This window comes from Rattus norvegicus, chromosome 1 (genome assembly GCF_021556685.1).
Source record: "Rattus norvegicus strain SHRSP/BbbUtx chromosome 1, alternate assembly SHRSP_T2T, whole genome shotgun sequence".
In the NCBI taxonomy this organism is placed as follows: Eukaryota; Metazoa; Chordata; class Mammalia; order Rodentia; family Muridae; genus Rattus; species Rattus norvegicus.
Window position 1 is genome coordinate 134,675,001 of NC_141534.1, and position 15,518 is coordinate 134,690,518.

At 44.7% G+C, this 15,518-nt stretch overlaps 1 long non-coding RNA gene across 1 annotated transcript in view; it reads left to right on the plus strand.

Annotated features, from left to right (window-relative positions):
- The window catches only part of LOC120099846 (uncharacterized), a 21,474-nt gene extending 10,158 nt beyond the window's left edge, over window positions 1–11,316 (plus strand). The window contains exons 2-3 of the long non-coding RNA XR_015647062.1: window positions 9,872–9,993; window positions 11,136–11,316. This is a non-coding gene — a long non-coding RNA (uncharacterized LOC120099846). The remainder of the gene's footprint in view (window positions 1–9,871; window positions 9,994–11,135) is intronic.
- The last annotated feature ends 4,202 nt before the right edge of the window (window positions 11,317–15,518 follow it).

The window sequence follows — 15,518 nt, forward strand, 5'->3', positions numbered from 1 at the left end:
CCTGGCCACCGCGGCTTTTGGTTGGAGAGATCAAACGAGACATTGCAAAGTCTTTTTTTATAGGCTCAAGCCAGCATCGGCCCCTCCCCTTCGGGGGAGGACCCACTGTGCCCACCTCCCAGATCTAAAGCTTTTACTAGAAACTATGTGCTTGCACCCCGCCCCCCCCAACTTGGATTTAAATTAAAAACCCTAATTAGTCTCCCGTTTTCCAGCAGCCCACAACAAACACCATTTAAGGAAGAACTGTTTAAAAAGCAGATTTTTACTTAATAAACAGCGATCAATCGAATTGATTAGCCATGAACGCGCTCCCGCCGAGTCTGTGGGTGGCGCATGTTGTTGGTAATTGCGGTTCGCAAGTACAAGACTATTAAATGGCTGCCTGTCGCTGATTTCCCGGCTCTTTGGTTTAATGGAATGAGGTCAAGGGTAGGTAGGGGAGGGTGCGAACGATTGTTGATGGCACTTTTTGAATTGGGACCCTGCCTGGACCAACTTTTGCCCTAGCAGTCTTGAATTATGTCCTGTAATCGTGGCTGCTTTACTCAGCCATTTTTGTGGATCTTGCATCTGCTTTAAAAAAAAAAGTAACTCAAGTGGCAATTAGATCTTTGCATGCTGGCTTTGTGGATTTACATAAACCTTGAGGATTGAAGCTGTTTGCGCATCACAATTAGCGTGCTGTGCAAGGCTTTAGTTACCCTGGGGTTCTCTGTTTCCTGAAGCTGAGAAAGGCATCCTGAAGGCTACCCTAGAAGGCCGGGAGGGAGGAGATTGTGCTCTAAGAAAGCGCTTCGTCTATCTCCAAAGCACCCACTCTCTTTCATGAAGGTTCCTAGGGCTCCAGGCCAAGTTCTGAGCCCAGAGGCGTGGCTGCTTTTTATGCTACAGAGGGAAGGAGATGCCTGCAGTCTTGGACTCTTGTGGATGCTGAGCTCATTTTGAGCAAGTTTCTGGGCCTCTTGGTGTACTTGGTATTTATCAAATTATAGAAGAGCTTAGAATATAGAATAGTAATGCAGTACGTCAGTTGTGGCTAGGATTCCTTAAGATCTCGTGATGGAGTTGGAGATTCCATGGAGTTGATGTATTTACGTGGGTTGGAATGACCTTCGTACTCTTGGTATAGCCCTTTGGTAACTGGGAGCCACCAGTGACCTGGGTGACAATCTTGGCAACCAGGAGTCCTCTTGATTGTGTGATTGCTTGTGCCCTCTGGTGGCTCACTCTCGTATTTCTTGGATACCAAGCCCGGTGGCCTCTGCCCTCTGCTTTGAGTTACTGGCCAGCACCACCCTTCCAGGGTTCACTGGGGGAGTGAATAGGCTTTGGCAGTTGACCCAAGCTCCTCAGGAGATTATGTTGTCTAGGTCTGTTGGACCAACTGATAAAGGTCAAGGAAGGGCAGCTCAGCATGGTAGATGGGAAGCCACATGTGCTGGGTACACATCACGTGTGTTTGTTATAGCACTTATCATTTCATGATACTTGTTCGTGGATAGTTCCAATGTATACGTTTCTAGTTCTAACCTGACAGCCACTCTGAGTCCTCTGCTCTTCCTCACATTCTGCCAAGTGATGAAGGAAACAAAATAAAATGTAACTCGCTAGTCACTTAACCCAGGGTAGCCATGTGACAAAGAACTAGTCAATATGATGGATGGGAAGTCCACTGCTGTGTGATTCTGGACCCCAGCCCTCTCCCTACTAAAGGGGATAGATGTAGAAAACTGTCACCCACACTCTCTCTTTCTGCTTTGACTACAGATGTGATGCGTGGAGCTCAGGCAGCTACATTGATAGCATGAGGTATGCAGAGAAACAGGACTCTAGCTCTGACAAGGGCAAGCCAAACCCTACAGAAACCTTCAAACTTTGTATTATGGAGGGAAAGTAAGCCCTTATTCATTCAAGGCACAGGTATGCGATCTACAGTCAGGCAAATAATTGGTAACAAAACCACGTTCAGATGAAATAACATGCTGAAAATCTAAGGAGGAGGAAAGCGAGAAGAAAAATACATTTCTTTAGAGTAATAAGCCAGACCCTACGTCAAAGTCACTGGTGCTAGTGTAGCCATTTTCAGTTGAGAAAACAGATTGACTACTCTCGCTCTGTTCAAATACGCAGTTTAACTTGAAGGACCAATTACGAAATGCAAGAGCTGAGCTTCCAGCTGGTTTTATCTGTCTCCAGGGACATGTTCCTTCTGAGCATCACTTTCCTCCTCTCCGTTGTTTGTCCAGAGGAGATGCTGTGGGCCAACATTTTGGGGGAAGGTTGTAAATCCAGGAAAGCAGATGTAGCTAGAGGGAAGTATTAGGGAAGGCTACGGCATCATTCACTAGCTCCAGGGAGGTACTGACATGGCTGTGTCAGAGCCCGGGCTGCCTCCTGACCCCTGCAGCAGAAGTACAGAGGCATAGGAGTGGCTCTGCAAGCAGCCACCATAAAACCAGTCTTATACACAGCCCTCAGAGTCAGGCCCATGAGCAGAGCCTGAGAAAGCAGGGTTGTGAAGCCCTGTCCAACTCCTCCCTGACAGACAGTGAGTGACTTTGGATGGTCAAAGACTGAAAATCCATCAGCCTGGGCTCTAAAGTGAGAAGCAGGGATCCACTCTAAGCCTCCACAGGAAGCAGGGGACCTGTGTGCTTAATGAAGAAGGCCACATTGCCAGTTAAATGTAATCAGCTGTGCGTAGTGTAAATTCATGCCCTGCAGATGAGTATATACTTCTTCACAGCTGGTGGGCAAGCCTTAAATCTTAATTCTTCATGGAATACTTTCTCTAGCTACACGACTTTATGTTCTGGCATGGATACTGGATGGCTCTGTCACAGAGGGCAGAGATGTCTAGAAAGGGCCCCCAAAGTAGATCTACAGCAGTACACTCTGGTTTCTAGTCTCTTCATGGTGCTACCATGAGTCCTATTCGGGGTAGAGTCATTGGCCTCCTCCTCAAGTTCCCTAAGTCATTGACTCACACCTTCCCCGGCTGGATAGATCATTAAGAGAATTGGTTTACAAGGCTCTCGCTGAGCTGCTAGCTGTGCAGGAGAGAGTAAACAGACGTTAGATAGAGCTGTAACATATGATGCTCAATCCAATGCTTAATGAGGCCAGTAAAAGCAGGGAAGCAAGATTAGCTGCAGATAAATGAACGCGGCTGGTGCAGAATCGAGAGTTGACTGTATTTTATTTGATTTAGCCTTAGAAATAGCAGATGTTGTGCCAATTACAGCAAAGCAGTTCTGACTAATCTCTTCATCGAATTCATTTGGTTCACAGAAATGGATTAAAAATTATTTCATTTCCATGGGTGTAGAAGTCATATGCCTCGCTGTAGAAAATATGCAGAATAAGACACAGAATTAAAATGACCAGAAACACCGATGTATCAATAACCCATAACACAGATCACATTTGCAAGGGCTTAGCTGTTTTCAGACTCTTTCTGGAGCCCTGGTTCCATCAACGCAGGAACCAACACGCGTTAATGCGGCAAGACTAACCGGGGTGCAGGGAGGCCATAGAGTCTATGCAAGTGTTCCCTGCTCGGGGCAGTGCAGTTAGAACGTGACTTTGATCACTTGGCCCTGGAACCTTCATCTTCATGCACAGGGTCGTTTTTGTCTCTGAGGGAAACCATGGAGGATATATGTTCTCATCATCTGAAAATGCCTGCAAATATCACATCTACACACGTTACAAACCCAGAACCATGCTTTCTATTATGTTGTAATGCTCTTAGAGGACGTTGTTGTTGTTGTTGTTGGTGGTGGTGGTGGTGATGGTGGTGGTGGTGGTTGGGGTCAGGGTCTTCAGGTTCATGACTCCCTGTTTTAAAATGAAACAAAAACTGCATAGGTTGCAAACTATCGGAGAAGCTATGTTTAAAGCAAAGTGATAGAATGGGTCAGATAACACAGTGACAGCTAGACACATAGGTGAGGTTATTTAAGGATTTAAGGGCCCCAATTAATTTTTTTGGAGGGTTCCTTTTTGTGGAATTAGATACACTTATTTGCTAAGGGGCAGAATTTGGGTGGTTTTCTATTTTGACTGACTGATTACATTGTTAATTAGCTGCTGCTTCTCCTTCCTCCTCCTTATTCTAACGTGCGTGCATGCCCTTTCCCATAATGCATCTGAGTTTAGTTATTTACAAGCCCCCTTATACTTAGGAATAAGGTGGTAAGTAGGGGAAACATGCTCAAAATTGGTTTTGAGGATACAGTTTGACTTATTGCATATGGACTCCAAGTCAGGCGAGGCTGAATGGATCTCTTTTTCTTGTACCTAGATGTAGAGATAGGTTCTGTCTGAGTTCACTTATCATAAAAGGGAGGAGAAACTTTTTCGTTGTTCAGAGAGGGTGTTTGTGGAGTTTGATGCAGGTGAGTGTCTAGATTGGCAATAGGCTGCAAGGTCCAATATTCAGATAAGGGTCTCTCTCTCTCTCTCTCTCTCTCTCTCTCTCTCTCTGTGTGTGTGTGTGTGTATGTGTGTGTGTGTGTGTGTGTGTGTGTAGATCAAGGGCAGGGTCAGGCTCTACATTACTCTCTATACATACTTGACTCAACTCTACAATTATCATCAATGTTTGATGACTGCCTTGGAAAGGATGAGTACACCTTCCTCTCCTCTCTCTTTATGTTGGTCTTTTGAAATATGTAGCCCAGGCTGGCATGAAACTTGCTGTCCTGTTTCTACCTCCCAGCTCAGCTTTGTATTCTCCTTTTGTTTGTTTGTTTGTTTTTGGTCCCCCTGACTTCTTCCATGCAATGAAGCAGCAAATCATTGAGAAGAAATCAGCATAGATTGCCCCTTCTGCATGTAGACTGCTCAGCCTCTGATATCCCAGCTTCTAGAAGAGTTAGATCCCCCTTATCTTATTCTGCCTCAGCAACACAAAATAGAGGCAAGCATGGACGTACACTGTGATTTTTTTTTTGAAAAAAAGCTAATGTTCTAGCCCCAGGTATTTTCCAAGGGCTATTGGTTCATTTTATAAATACACCAAGATGAAAGTCAGTCTTACACACACATCTCTGAATGAGTCCCTGATTATTTTATCTAATCAAATCCCCACAAGTAGCATTCCTGGCTGACAAAATCTGGGACAGTTTTAATGACCTTGATAGTCACATAGATTTTTATGTGGGTTTGGGCTGGTGATGGGCTTTGACCATGATGATGAAATGAATGGGTTGTTTCATTTTGTAATTGTGATTACAGCTCTGCCCTCAGCTGCATGGCAAAAGTGCATTTGATGGGTTGGAAAAGAAATCCCACGGTGGCTTAACGAGAAGTGGTAGATGGTCCCTTGTGAACCCACAGTGCAGCCTTTCTGCTAGGCATTGAAAGAAGAAGGTCACTTTCTGATAGTGTGAACGTCTCTTTGGAGGGCACTCTAGAGGAAAGGGGCTCATCCTCACCTGGATCTCAACTGCAAATCTTGTCTCAAAGAACTCAAGGGCTATAGATACTGATTGGATGTAGAATGCTTGCCTTGCATGCTCTTGGTATACAGTCTGATTCCCCAGAGACACAAAAATAAGGAAATAAACAATCCCAGAGAGATAAAAAGGGCTCTCATGCAATAAACAAATGGTCTGAGAAGAAGACTCTTAGGTTCTTTATTTGAAATTGACAATATGGCAGAAGCCATTTTCAAAACAAAGCAAAGAAAAGCAAAACCCCAGCAAAACAAAACAGCAACATTCCACAAAGTCATGTTTTGAAGTAGAAGAGGCCAAGTGCGTATCTTGGTAACATGCAACACAGTGAAGTGCTATGGTTCTTAGAGGACTTTGTGAGTAGTGATGGTGGGAAGACACGCAGGAAAGTATCTAGACAGGACTGAAAGGAAAAAGGAGAGGACTCAAGACCCCACACAATACCCAACCCAGCTCTGTTTAATGAACTCTTAGCATTGGGAATCTCCTATCCTAAAGAGATAGGGCTGCCAGTTTCCCTTTCTCTGGTTATTTATCTTCTTGGTTCATGTAATTCTTTGTTCTTGCCAGGGAAAAACACAGGAATCCCCTAAACAACTACCACACCCCTCCTTATATGACCCAGCAGGGATCTTTCCAAGTGCTCACCTTTTCCTGGACGCTGCTAAACTTGCTGTAGTCGAGGATCTTCTCTTTCCCAAAACAACCTCAATTTCTATCTTGAGGTTGGGAAGAAGTCAGCAGGAGCTCGTGTCCTCCTGGATCCATTGCTTCAAATCCAGGATTTGTAGGATCCAGGTGCTGAAGGCCACACTGAAGCCTGATCTAGACTGCTGGTGCTGCCCTCAGAGGACTGGGCTCCCCTGCATCTATCAACAGTCAAGACAATTCCCTACAGACATGGTTCCTATTCTATTTTCTTGGCTGTGAGGCAAGTTTCTAGGTCAGAGGTAATGTCTTGGAAATAGCAATTGGACTTGCCTTTAGGTCCTTGCTTCAATGGAGGCAATTCCTCTACTGAGGGGTTCTCTCAGATGACTCTTAGGATAGATGATGGACAGGTAATGCTGACAAGAACACAGCACTCCTCATCAACTTGGCACCTAGATATATAACTTTTAAACCATAATCTTTCATTCCTTGTCCCCAACATCTCACATTAATGATACCTTGAAGACATTTTATTTATTTTATTTGTGTTTATGTGTATATGCCTGAATATATGTGAGCACACTGTCTATGTACGGGTGCCTGTGAAGATCATAAAAGGCCTTCAGATCTCCTGGAATTGGAATTACAAGTGGTTGTGAGCTGCGGTTTAGCACAGGTCCTGGTAACCATACCTGAGTCTTTGGCATGACAAACCAGAGCGCTTAACTTTTGGACCATTTCTTCAGCCCCAAGTCTAACTTTGAAAAGTTCCTTAGTCTTTAAAAATCCAACATATAATAGCACAAAATGAAATTCCTTATTCCCACAGGGAAGAACCAGGACAAAGATAGGAATAATCAGGCCCAACCAAAAAATAACGGTCTAGGAGTGTAAATCCAATTTTATTTTAGCTCAATGTCTGGCATCTGAGATTCACTCATTGGATAGTTGTCTGGCTCCAAAAGGCTTGGGCACACATTCTGTTCCAGCTCTACCGTCCACAGCACACACAGCCTGCTGTCTTGTAGGCTTAGTCTGGCTCCGCTGCACACCTGCTGCTCTTCTTGGTGTGGATCCTATAATCCTGGCATCTCCTAATATCCTGGGGTCTCCATTACAGCTAAGATTATGCCTTCATCAATGGCCTCTTCACAGAGATTCTGAGATTAATACAGTGTTTCGGTTCTCATCCACTCTCTACGAGTTCCTCAGTCTTATTTCTTGTTTGTCTTCAAAACCTGTACCACATGTATGATACTTACACATTTCTAAATTTGGCTTCTTGCCCCTTGTGCCAGCTTCTGTATACTGACCCTGACATCACTGTCCTATTATCCCTATGAAGCATAACTAGTGTTTTTCAGTGGTGCCTGTCTCTTTAACAAGCATAGATGCTTCTTCAGTTCCATTATATAACCACTTCTCACAGATTCGGACCCTAAATATTCAAGAATAGCTGCCAGTCAAATTCCCTAGCAAAGTCTTTATTTCTCTGTAAAATATGAAATTACAGAGCCACACCAATGGGATAAAGATGGATGTAAGTTAACCATATGACCAGGTAGAGGACTACAGCATCAAATCTATGGTGTGATAGAGGGATGGTGGTCCATCCTGTCATAGGGTAAAGATCGAGTGTCATGCCTAGATATGAGTAAAGTTACCAGCTAGACCTTGAGGATGCTGAGGGAAGAGAGCTAGATGTGAGTTTGATATTTAGGTTTGAGGATCTGGAAGGCATAGAGAAGAGGGCACTCTCAGAGGACATGAGTCTTGAGCAGCAAGTGGGCAATGTTCTGGAACAGAAAAACATCCCAGAAAGCAGAGGATAAAATCCTGGTGTTTTCCAGAGTCTCATGAGTAAGAGGGAAAGAAATTCCATGAAGGCCACTTGGGTAGATATGGAACTCAAAGAAAATCAAAGGGAGCTCACACCATGAACCCTGGATGAAAACATGGTAACAGACAGCAGCAAAAGTTCATTTATTTTTCCTAAGGAAATTGAGGTCTAGGGACTTGCCAGTGGGTCTACCACATAGCCAGTGGCAGACTGAGAACATGGACAGAAGACACTTGCCATGTTTCAGTTAGGGGGCAGAGCTTTTAACAAAGCCATTTTACTTGGACTCAATTTTACAGGATCTTTGTTTTATTTTCTGTTGCTGTGACAAAACACCCGACTAAAGCAGTTTAAGGGAGGAAAGGTTTATTTCATTTATTTACATTCTAGGTGGTAGTCCATCATTACAAGGATGTCAAGGTGGGAGGAGCTTGAAGCTGCTAGTCTCATAGGTACCGTCAGGCTCACAGTGGAGCAGCACTTCGATGCACGAGTGCTAATGTTCAGTTCCTCCTCTACACTTGTACAGTCCAGGATCCCCTAAGTCAAGGGAATGATGCCACCTACAGTGACTATGTCTTCCTACATTATTCAAGACAACCAAGATAGTTCCTCACAGACATTCTCAGACAGCTCCTTTCAGGTATGTTGTGTTGAGCCGACATTTAAAAGAAGTCATTACATATAGTTTTCTCAATTTAGCATCTAAAAGATTATGCATTAAAAATACTATAATAAGGGCTCAAGATGTCCCATGTCCAGAATGCATGGTCTAGGTTCAATCGCTAAAACCACAAAAAGAAAAATTTTCTATGTTAACATACACATAGATTTTCAATAGAAGGAGAACACATGTGCAGGGAGACATTTCGAAAATAGAGGTAAAGAAAAGAAAACTGCAGCCCTCACCTTCCAACTTTGTCACTAATAGTATTTTATGTGACATTGCTGATTTTTTTTCTGGTTTGTTTTCTGATTCATTAAAAAAAGAAAAACCCTACTATAGTAACCAATTGGTCAGTTTCCCCAATCATCCCTTCTTACGATCATATGCAAATTCATCAAGATGGTTCGGTTGATGAAGTACTTGCTGTACAAGTGTGAGGAACCGAGTCTCAATCCTCAGCACTCACATAAAACTCTAGGTGTGAGGGAGCTGGAGATATGGCTCAGTGGTTAAGAGCACTGACTGCTCTTCCAGAGGTCCTGAGTTCAAATCCCAGCAACCACATGGTGGCTCACAACCATCTGTAATGGGATCCGATGTCCTCTTCTGGTGTGTCTGAAGACAGCTACAGTGTACTCATATACATAAAATAAATCTTAAAAAAGAAAAAAGAATTCTGGGTAGCATTGATTTCTCTTGCTAGCTCCAGATTTGGAAAAAAAAGCTAGGTGTGGGGGTGCATGCTTGCAACCCCAGTGCTGGAGAGATGGAGGTAGGAGAGTCCCTAGATCACTTCTGGCCATCCATTCTAGTTGAATCGGTGATCTCCAGATCCAGTGAAAGACTGTAAACAGTGGTGCAAAATAAAAATCACCTGACATTGATCTCCTGCTTTCATAAATACATACAAATGCATCGTTGCACATGCATACTTACATGCATGCATGCATGTATACATACTTGACACATATTAAAAAAAATCCAGTGAATAAATGGGTCACTTACTAACCCGAACCTTCTCCAATTTTGAGTGGTTAGGCTACCTTTTCTGTTGTCACTGCTGTACGGAATAACATTATTACACTGTATTAAATATTCTTCTGAATTGAAGGCCATTTTCTCATGAAAGTAGCACAATCAATATTTTTATTAGCTGTAATCCATGCTGCTAAATTGCTTCACTTGAGAGCTGCATGCTGCATAAATAGTTATGAATGTGTAACTAGAGATGTTTACTTTTTAATTTAGCTGCTTGACTAGGCAGAGGTCTGCAGGACATAGAAGTCAGAGGCCATCGGCTTGCCCACAGTAAGAGGATTGCTCCTCGGAGGGTCATGACATGTGTTTGCAACGTTAACAAACCAAGGCAGGTAAAGGCTGTGAATTGTGAATAATTCTAGTGGGTATCCGTGAAAACTTCACTGTTGAAAGGCAGAACTTGGAAAGGTAAGAGAGAAACTAAAAGAGAGGTTCAAAGCAGGGTGGACCTAAGAGGTGTGGGTGGGCTGGACAAAGAAATCCTGACAGCCTGAGACGGAAGAGAAGGTAGGAGTAGAGGAAACAGTGAAGGAAACAGACACAAATGGGAACCCCAAATGTGAGTTAGCAGTTCTCTTCTCTCCAGAGAATTCACCCCTTGAAACGTCCCCTGGGTTCCTGAGGGACTCATTGATTATTCTGGTTGAGGAACCCTCTGGATCCTCCATGAGTGGTTGAAATCTAGAGGCGTTCTTCTGGCTTCTGCCCTGTGCCTGTTTGGCGGGACACCAGCAAGGCTGCTACTGCTGAGCTCAGGGTTGTGTCTTGAGATCCCAGGGGCACTTGTGTGCTGCCATCTAGAGCTGAGTTAACCCTCTGTGTGCCACCCCAATGTGTGCACATTCTTGCTTTGGCTCCCAGTTATCCTTAGAAAGATATTGGTAAGAGAGGAGTGAGAAAGGCTGCACGAGGAAAAATCCTATTGGATGGGAAGAGAGAGTGGGATCCACTTATTGCATGGCCGAAGCAAAGGGGTGAATGTGATTCTGCTCCTTGTCCTTGAGAGCTTGCCTTCCTAGACCAAAGAAGATATTAATGGCTGGGAAATACTCCTACGTCCGATGTGTCTTCTGTGTATCTCTAGGCTCTGAGACATTCAGATAAGAACTCAGGGTTCCCAAGGGAGCAGAGAGACAAACAGCCCACGGATATACAGCCGTGGCTTTCCAGAGGAGCCTTAAGACAACAAGAGACACTCGTTAATGGAAGAAATATACGGTTGCAGACACCTTTATTTTTGTTTAGCCTTTTGACAGGATTGGAATGGAAGAGTTATGCAATAGGGGACAGAGTCCTGCCTTCATTTAACTTGCTGAATTCGTGGGTGTAATTACCTATAAATGTAATTACAGGGGAGACAGATGGCATTTTCAGCCATGGTCTTAAAGAGCAAGTTAATTTCTGACTTTGACCAGAACTACTTTGTTAATTAGCTCCCTCTCTTTCTTTCTCTTTTCTCCTCCCTCCCTGGAAGTTCCTCACCCAGGGCTGAGCTGCGCATGACTGCTGCTTCTGTGCCTTTGAGTAATGAGGGGACACAGCAAGACGGCCACATCGGGGCTGCTGTATTAGTAAGGCTACTTTCCTGTCCATTTATCATCAATTAAAGGCGTGCTAGTTTGTAAAGCAACCCCACCTTCGGCCTGGCTGCCCAGAATGGCTCCTCATTTATTTTTGTGTGTGTGTGGTTTTGGATGGAGTTAGACCCACCTTACATCTCAGAGGTGACAGGCAGCATGAAAAAGTACACTAATTGAGTCATCCCAGGGGAAAGATACAAGAAAACGGAAACGGTAATTAGAATGAAGCCATTTTAAGCTGGGTAAGGAAAATCGAATGGAGGCGTGCATTACAGGCTGCTCCAAACGGGGATGGAAGGGCCTGGAAGAGGATGGGGAGGCAGAAATGGATGTTAGAGGAGAACATACCCTTTTAACCCTTCAGGGAAAGTGAAGAGGTTAAGAGTAGTACCTGGGTCAGGGTCCAGACTTTTGAGTGGATTAGCTCCAGGACAAAGGCAATGCTTAGAGGGACATGGGCAAGACAATTGCTGGGATTTGAATGGCGCTTGGCATCTGGGGAGGGAAGTGTGCTGGTTGTGAATAGGGAATGTGGTTCTCAAAAGAAAGCATGATGTCTGGAGCTTGAGGTTTCTGTGCAAAAGTAGGGAGAGAAGGAGCACGGAGCAGACCTGTGATTTCCAACCTGAGTTTCCCATCAGGATCTGGCACAGTGTTCTCATTTGCTCTCCCTTATCTAGTCATACACCCTGGAGGACACATCTCTGCATGCTGGATGATCTCCCTCATCTGGTCTTCATGGGCCAAGAGATGTCAAGGCCAGTCATTTTCTGTCATGCTCTCTGTGTGGTCACTTTTCTGTTTACAGATGTGGACTGTGATAGTCCATTCTCCTTGGGAGATGGCATTCCTCAAGAACCAGGGGGAGGGGGCAAAGGGCATTTTAACTAGTGTTTGAGTGAGGGAAAGGTCTTGAGTGGCTAGCTCTTGTGTCAAGCTCCCAGCCATTGCCAGTCACGGATAGAAGCTCTGAGAACTTAAGCAAGGATGCTTTACTCTAGCGAAAGAAACCAAGAGCCATGGAGGAGGAGACTCAGCAGACCTCTAGGTTGGAAGAGAAAGAAAATATCTGTAGACAGATTGATGCAGGGACTGGCCTTAGGTGTCTGGAAGGGAGGTGTAGAAGAACCATGCTGCCACCTTTCTATGCTTCTCTTGTTTGCACCAGGAGCCATGCTCCCTTTGTCTCTTTTCTATGCTAAGTGTGCTCAGTTCCTGGGAGGATGTGCTTTTTAGTGTCTGCAATCTTGACCATCATCCTGTGTGACAGCCATGCAAGTGGGTAGTCTGGCACAAGAAGGGAAGGCCCATCATCTTCTTTGTCACATGTCACATGCTTCTTTTAATGTCCCAAGCTCTCCTTGCACTCCTCATTTGCACTATACTAGCAATTGACTTTACTTTCTACTCATTATTACCTGTGTCCAGTCATGTGCTTGGGTGGAGGTGACAGATGGGCAAGGCAGGCCTGGCTCTTGTCTCTGTGCAGTGCACAGTGCGATGAGTAAGACCCACCCAGATGGAACAACCGTAAAGGTGCTGCTAGGGATGGAGGGGTGGGGGCAGTGATAGACCAGTGGGTAGGACTATAGGACACGGGCTCGTGCCTGGATTAGTAAGGATGAGCATCTCCTGGAGAGGAAGCACTGAAGTCAAGTCCTGCAGCCTGTATTTACCTGATGAGGTAGGGATGACAGCAAGGGGTGTGCTAAGTGTTTACACACACACACACACATATACATATATATACATACACACACATATACATATATATATACATATATATATATGGAGGGAGAGAGAGAGAGAGAGAGAGAGAGAGAGAGAGAGAGAGAGAGAGAGAATAGATTTAAAGGCCCAGAACTAAGGGGAGGCTGTGATGCACAAGAGAAGGATGAGTGTCTTGTACAGAAGCTCCTGGACCATAGAGGGAAGCAGGAAGAGACAAGGAAGAAGCTGAAGCTTGGGTGGAGAGAGAGACATGGCTGTAGAGTTCTCCTGCTATAGCCAGTGAGGGCCCTGGGAGGAAGAGTCCAGATTGGATTTTCTGCACACTCACCCTTTCATTGTTTGCACACGTCCCCTGAATCACCTCAACCTGCTGCCATTTGTTGACTGACTTTTCACACTCTGGTAAGGGACTGGCATATACCCCCATGCTAGATGTGAGGGTGTGTGATCTTGACAGCCGATTCGCACATTTGTCTTGTATCTGTGACCCATCCCCTGACACACACACTCTCTCTCTCTCTCTCTCTCTCTCTCTCTCTCTCTCTCTCTCTCTCTCTCTCTCTCTTTCTCTCTCCTTTAGCTCTACACAGTTGCAGCTCATGCCTCTGCTGCCTCACTTCCCTCACCGAAGGTTTTGAAATTGATTCCTGTGGCTGTTCCCTGTAGAATGTCTGGTGACCTAGATCCATCCATTCAAGAGCTTAGCTCATGTTGAATCCCCTCTTGGCTCCCCCTCATTATAATTATCTATTTGCCCGATATCCCCTTGTTATCATCTTTCAGGGTACAGATACTAAAACTGCCCCCATCACTGCATCCGTGTTCTGTAACAAATCCTCAATGCAGTCAACTTAGGCAGAGAAAAACCTTATTTTATTTCACAGTTTTAGAGACCTCAGTTCATGATTGTTTAACTCTGTTGCTCTGAGCAGGCATCACATGGCTGCAGAGTCATGAAGTTAAACAAAGCTGATCACTAAATGCTGGGTGAGAAAGGGAAGACACAAGCTTCAAGGGCACACCTTTGAGTCCTAACGATGTTCTGCTAGCTTCCACTTCCATAATCACCTCCCAGTAGCTAGCCTTGCACACATCAGCCTTGTTGGACATGTGTAATTCCCACACTCCAAAGTTCATGTGGGATCTGTGGGGGTTCTGATCTTCAGGACTGTTCCTTGCTGAGTGAGCCAGTATTTATACCAAGTCCAATTATGTCTTTACAAACAACATACTTCTATTTCCTGGAGTTATGGAAGCTTATGGCCTGAGATCAAGGTACTCTGTGGTCACGCTCTGGGGAGGGTACTCTCTCTTATCTGGCTTAGTGATTGCTTCCACAGAGCTAAGGAGATCCTTGAGGGTCTCTTTCGTAAAGTCACTAACCCTGTATATGTTGGCCCTATTACCATATTCTGGTTTTCTCTGAAGCACTACCTTCTAATACTATGATTTTGACATTTGAATTTTGGGAGACATAAAAGCATTTATCCCACTGCAGATTTTCTATACTGTTTCTTCCCTTAAAAATTAAGAGAAAGGTAGTTTCCTGACTGAGTCTTGGTAGAAGCAAAGTAGGCCCAAATGGCATGACATGACCTTAGTATGAACGTGGCAGAAACTTTAGTGGGGATGTTGGTAAAATTGAGCACCTGGGCCTTCACTTTAAACACTCTTTTCTGAAAGGCATTCTTCTTTGAGGACTGTGAATCATTGGTGATCCAAAGATACACCACAGTCCACATGTGGAGCCATTTGAGGCTTTCTGCATTACTACAGATACTAGACCGTGCTTCTCAACCTTTCTAATGCTGTGACCCATTAACACAGTTGCTCATGATGCGGTGACCCCCAACCATAACATTGTTTTCATTGCTACTTCATAACTGTAATTTTGCCACTGTTATGAACTGCTATGTTAATAATTTTGGAGATAGAGGATTGCCAATTTGGGGTGGTGGGCTGTGAAAAGCACCCTGATTCCTGGTTGAGATAGGTCGAATCTCTGGGGACCCTAAAAGGGACAGCAGGTTCATTCCCAGTCTTCCAGGATATCAAGGCCTCATGTAGCTCCGCCCCCCACAGACCCCTGTAGAGATGTTTGAGACAGACCAATCACATAGGGCAGTGCCCTAAACTCCTCCTCCACAGGTGAGGACATGACCACAGGTTACATAGGCTCAAGACAGACCAGTCACAGAGGACAACACCCCAAACTCCTCTCCACAGGTGAGGACTTGACCACAGGTCATGTAGGCTCAAGGCAGATCAGCCCTAGAAACAGGACCACACCCTTGGATATATAGATGAGGTCTTCCCAAGTTCTCAGGCCAAACCAATAGGAGGTACCTGTTGTCAGACACTGACCCATCCAAAAAACTGTATTTAAGAATCATGTTCAGGATTAAAAGTGTGCAAGAATCACCCGTTGTCTGAGAGCTTCTGTCATAAGAGTTGTAACACTGCCGCTTGGGAAAGAGATCTGCTTTCCTGAAATCACTGCCAGAAGCCCTCCTGGACCCCTTGCCGGCTAGTCAGTGTCCTGCTGG